This window comes from Nanorana parkeri, unplaced genomic scaffold, assembly GCF_000935625.1.
Source record: "Nanorana parkeri isolate BGI_ZX_2015 unplaced genomic scaffold, ASM93562v1 scaffold2300, whole genome shotgun sequence".
In the NCBI taxonomy this organism is placed as follows: domain Eukaryota; kingdom Metazoa; phylum Chordata; class Amphibia; order Anura; family Dicroglossidae; genus Nanorana; species Nanorana parkeri.
The window spans coordinates 15,208-21,189 of record NW_017308568.1 but is presented as its reverse complement, the minus strand read 5'-3'; the positions used below and the strand labels follow the sequence as shown (position 1 = coordinate 21,189).

The window sequence follows — 5,982 nt, the reverse complement described above, 5'->3', positions numbered from 1 at the left end:
CCCCTGCCACGGCCCCAGTTATATATAGGCAATAGACACACCCCTGCCATGCCCCAGTTAGATATAGGCAAAGGACACAGCCCTGCCATGCCCCAGTTATATATAGGCAATGGACACATCTCTGCCACCCCCACATTATATATAGGCAATGGACACACCCCTGCCACGGCCCCAGTTATATATAGGCAATAGACACACCCCTGCCATGCCCCAGTTAGATATAGGCAAAGGACACAGCCCTGCCACGGCCCCAGTTAGATATAGGCAAAGGACACATCTCTGCCACCCCCACATTATATATAGGCAATGGACACGCCCCTGCCATGCCCCCAGTTATATATAGGCAATGGACACACCCCTGCCATGCCCAGTTATATATAGGCAATGGACACGCCCCTGCCATGCCCCCAGTTATATATAGGCAATGGACACACCCCTGCCATGCCCAGTTATATATAGGCAATGGACACGCCCCTGCCATGCCCCCAGTTATATATAGGCAATGGACACACCCCTGCCATGCCCAGTTATATATAGGCAATGGACACGCCCCTGCCATGCCCCCAGTTATATATAGGCAATGGACACACCCCTGCCATGCCCAGTTATATATAGGCAATGGACACGCCCCTGCCATGCCCCCAGTTATATATAGGCAATGGACACACCCCTGCCATGCCCAGTTATATATAGGCAATGGACACGCCCCTGCCATGCCCCCAGTTATATATAGGCAATGGACACACCCCTGCCATGCCCAGTTATATATAGGCAATGGACACGCCCCTGCCATGCCCCCAGTTATATATAGGCAATGGACACACCCCTGCCATGCCCAGTTATATATAGGCAATGGACACGCCCCTGCCATGCCCCCAGTTATATATAGGCAATGGACACACCCCTGCCATGCCCAGTTATATATAGGCAATGGACACGCCCCTGCCATGCCCCCAGTTATATATAGGCAATAGACACACTTCTGTCATACCTTTGGTTACACACATGCCAAAAATGATTGGTTAAAGCATAAGTATGAGCTAACTGACTACACCTTCCCCACTCGCTAAGCCCATACTAGTCATTATACCAGTTCAGGCACTTTTTAGGCTGGTTTCACGCCTGAGCGTTTTTTTTTATGCTCGTTTTCAGCTCTTTTTTTTTTTGCTTTTTTTCGTTCAGTGAAACGCGCGTTTCACTGGCGGTATGAATTTATTTTCCTTTATTTTCTCTATTTAAAAAAAATAAATAATTTGTGTTTTTTTTTTTTAGTTTCACTTTTAAACTTCCCGCCGGCTCAGCCCCCCTGCGATGCGGCCGCTCGCAAGGTCTGATGACGGGGACCCAACGTGGCCCCGAAAGTACTTGTGATTTTGAATGACCGTTGTCATTAAAATATATTGAATCTACTTTTGGAGTGCTGGTGACATCTTTTGGAATTACTACTTGACTACACGATGCCTCTGTGGTCGCTACAAGCACCCTATTACAGACATCAGATCCGGTAAGGAGTGCAGGAAGATACACACAATTTTTTACAGCATGTAGGAACGCGACTGTAAAACGCCCAGGTGTGAACCAGGCCTAATACTACACTTACAGCCCTAGAGGCTTTGACTTTAACATAGAGTGCTCATACCAGGAATGGGGTAGAAACCTACATGTATACTCAACACATCCATTGGCTCTTCAGTCCAGCACCATAACCACTTGGGCACCCCTGTGTGATGTGTATGCCTTGTTGACCACTGTGTCACTCCTACTGGGGTTGGAGTACCATGCAATGTAAATGCTTCAATGGCAAGCAAAGATAATAATTCCCACATGCTCCCATTGTAAGAGCAAATTATATTTGTATACTAGCATTGGAGCTTGAACCCACGCAGATATACATCCATCGGATCTTAGGGTCCAACGCCTTAACCACTCGGCCATCCTGGTAAATGCATACTCTTTACCAAAGGTAGCCTGTCAGTCAATATAAGGCTTCCTATAGCTCACTAAAAGCAGCCATGTCACTCTTATTGGGTTGGAGTACCATGCAACTTAAATGATTAAATGGTCAGTAACGATAATATTTCCCACATACTCCCATTGTAAGACCAAATTACAGCGACCTACCAGGAGCGTGGGTTGGAGTACCATGCAATGTAAGATATTAATTCCCACATACTCCCATTGTAAGAACAAGTTACAGTGATATAGCAGGAGTGGGGTTTAAACCCAGAAGAATATACATCCGATGTCCAATGCCTTAACCTCTAGACCATATTGGTGTAAGAACATGAATTCATAAAGGTAACCTGTCAGTCAATATAAGCCTTCCTATAGCTCACCAATGCTCATCATGTCACTCTTGTTGGGTTGGCGTACAATGCAACGGAAAAGGTTTTATAGTCAGTAAAGATAAAGTTACATACCAGGAGTGGGGTTCGAACCCATGTGGATATACATCCATTGGATCTTAAGTCCAACGCCTTAACCACTCAGCCATCCTGGTGTATGCATGCCCTTCCCAAAGGTAACCTGTCAGTCAATATAAGGCTTCCTATAGCTCACCAAAAGCAGCCATGTCACTCTTATTGGGTTGGAGTACCATGCAGCTTAAATGATTAAATGGTCAGAAACGATAATATTTCCCACATACTCCCATTGTAAAATCAAATTACAGCGACCTACCAGGAGCGAGGTTTGTAAGAACTAGTTAAAGTTATACACTTGGAGTTGGCATCGAACCCCCGCGTATACACATCCATTGGATCTTAAGTCCAACACCTTAACCACTCGGCCATCCTGGTTAACACATTCCATTGCATAAAGGGAACCCGTCAGTCAACATAAGTCTTTTTACAGCTCACCGAACTCTACCATTAACAACCAGAAAGAATGTTCTTGGTTTCCTGCCCACCCAACATCTGTGCCATGAGAAGGCCTTATTGACCACTGTGTCACTCCTATTGGGTTGGAGTGCCATGCAATGTAAATGTTTCAATGGTCAGTAAAGATTTCCAACATTCTCCAATTGTAAGATGAAGTCACAGTGGCTCCATGTTTGAGACTTCCACAATTAGCTTTTGATACATTAGCTATATAAAATAAACTGAAATACGTGATGATATGTGGGAGGGTTGCTGGGTAACCATTTGTTATATGTATGGGGTGGTTTAAACTGGGTCACATAGAAGTCATAAAGAAGTATTTGGGTGGTTGGCTATGATGAAGGGGGTTGTATTGGCTTCTTAAATGCGTTGGTTTTTTTCTGTTACTTTTTTGATATCTGTGGAATAATACAGTTCTGGACTATAGGCGCTGTTTCTGGTGTGACTTCAGGTAGATTCTTCAAGTTGGGTGACCCCCGACATTAGGAGGGTCCCCTGCCATTTGAAGACTAATGTCTCAGTTGGTTTTCTATAGTGTTTCAAAACTTGGTTGCTGCATACTCCAAACCGTCCACTAGATGGCACCACTGACCTACATTATCGGTCTACAATAAGCTCCAGTGACTCATCCGTGTAACTCCCCCCCCCCCCCCACAGAGCTACAAACACACCAGTGCCTAATATTGTAAGAAATTAAGATTCTGTTCATCATTTGTAAATAACAATGAAATAAACTGTATTATCGTTAGAGGCAATTATTGAGACACGCTTGAGAAAGACGCCTTATTCATCATCCCCTGGGCTAAATGCCCCCTTACCCCACCCCCACAACCAACGCCCTAGGGCTTGTAGGGAAGAGGCCCTTGTCCCCATCGGCACGGGCACAAGGTGTTTTCCAGGGGCCTTTTGGGGGTAGGGTTCCTCCTTAAAATTCCTACCAGACCTTAAGGGTCTGGTATTGTTTGGGAGGGGGGAACCGCACGCTTTTATTTCTTCTTTTTAAATGTCATTTTTTTTGCAGCAGGTTCTATGCATCGTACAGATTTGCCACTTTTAAGTTTAAGGGGACCCGCCAGACACGATGTTTAAAGGAATTTTTCATTTTTATTGTTTCACTTGAAGTCATGTAAAAATCACGGCTCCTTTACAAAAGGTATTTTTTAAGTGTTTTTTTAATGGATTGCTGTCCCTCAGGGCAGTACCCGGATCCCCACACATGTCCACCAGGGCAGTACTCGGATCCCCCATACATGTCCCCCAGGGCAGTACTCAGACCCTTCATACATGTCCCCCAGGGCAGTACCAGATCCCCAGTACACTTTTTATGGCCAATAAATTGCATATAAAATGGGGACATTTGATTTTGAAAGTTCTACCCTCATAGACTTGCACTGAGTTCGAGGTCGAACTCTTTGGATGTTCTAAAGTTCGAATTCGAACCAAACTCGGGCCTGTTTGGCCCATCACTAATGGTTATCAGTGTTTGATAACTACACCTGCTCAAGCAACTTAAGCAATATATTTTGTTAACAGATTGTTGGTGGACTGCAGTTAATTTAGTTAGATACAAGTTACCCTTGGAGTATATTTCTGGCTTTATTTGTGACAGCTTTTCTGTTTATACGGCTGAGTTTGGAAATTTATTTCCAGTGTTTTACAGACTGTGGTATACCTGTTGCAAGTAGATTATACCAATTATGCTGAACACCTATCTACTTCTTAAAATTGTTTGATAGTGTGCTTATTAATTGCATACTGTATTAAGTGTTCTTTATACTGTGGATCCACACTAATACAAATACCAACAATATTACAGTTACAAATGAAGCTACCACTTTATTTACAAAGTTGTTTTATTAGTTTAAGAGGCTTATAACAAGAGAGTAGAGGTTCCTACTGTGAACTCTAATTCATATAGTGATATGTATATTTACAGTTGTGCTAAAACGTTTGCATAGCCTGGCAGGAATCATAACATTTTGGCATTGATAATGAAAATATGACTGATCATGTCAAAATTATCTTTTTTTTTTTAGGATAGTGATCATATGAAGCCATTTGTTGTCACATAGTTGTGTGGCTCCTTTTTAAATCATAATGATAACTGAAATCCTCCAAATGGCCCTGATGAAAAGTTTACATACCCTTTATTTTATGGCCTTAAGGGTTAATTTATCACATCTGTGGCTTTTTAAAATCCAATTAATGTCTGTGTATAATTAGTCAAGGAGTTTGTTAGCTCTCATGTGGATGTACTGAGCAGGCTAGATACTGAGCCATTGGGAGCAGAAAAGAACTGTCAAAAGATCTGCGTAAAACAAGGTAATGGAACTTTATATGATAGGATATAAAAAGATATCCAAAGCCTTTAAAATGCCAGTCAGCACTGTTCAGTCATCTATTGAGAAGTGGAAAATTCAGGGATCTCTTGATACCAAGCCAAGGTCAGGTAGACCAAGAAAGATGGCAGCCACAACTGCCAGAAGAATTGTTCGGGATACAAAAGAAAAACCCACAGGTGACCTCAGGAGAAATACAAGCTGCTCTGGAAAAAGACGGTGTGGTTGTTTCAAGGAGCACAATACGGCGATACTTGAACAAAAATTAGCTGCATGGTTGAGTTTTTGAATCTTTTACATAAATGACTGGGCTAGTGTAATGAGCGGTGTGCCTCAAGGATCTGTGCTTGGTCCGATACTGTTCAACCTATTCATTAATGACATCGGGGAGGGAATAAATAGCCATGTTTCCGTGTTTGCAGACGATACAAAAATAGGGAGGGTACTAGAAACGGATCGTGACAATATAACATTGCATGAGGACCTGGATAAAATAGGGGAGTGGGCAATACTATGGCAGATGAGGTTTAATGTCGATAAATGCAAAGTAATGTACTTTGGACATAAAAATAAACAAATAGGCTATACAATCATGGGTATGCCGCTAGGGAAGTCAGAAATAGAAAAAGATTTGGGGGTCATTGTAGACCACAAACTGAATGGTAGCTTGCAGTGCCAAGCTGCGGTAAACAAAGCTAGCAGGGTCTTGTCCTGTATTAAGAAGGGGATGTATTGCAGGGACAAGTCTATAATTGTGCCTCTAT

The 5,982-nt window shown here is 42.9% G+C and overlaps 1 non-coding gene across 1 annotated transcript; it reads right to left on the bottom strand.

The window, feature by feature from the left end:
* Positions 1–2,417: 2,417 nt before the first annotated feature.
* On the bottom strand, positions 2,418–2,500 carry TRNAL-UAA. The gene has a single exon. It is a non-coding gene; the product is annotated as a tRNA-Leu (tRNA).
* Positions 2,501–5,982: the final 3,482 nt, after the last annotated feature.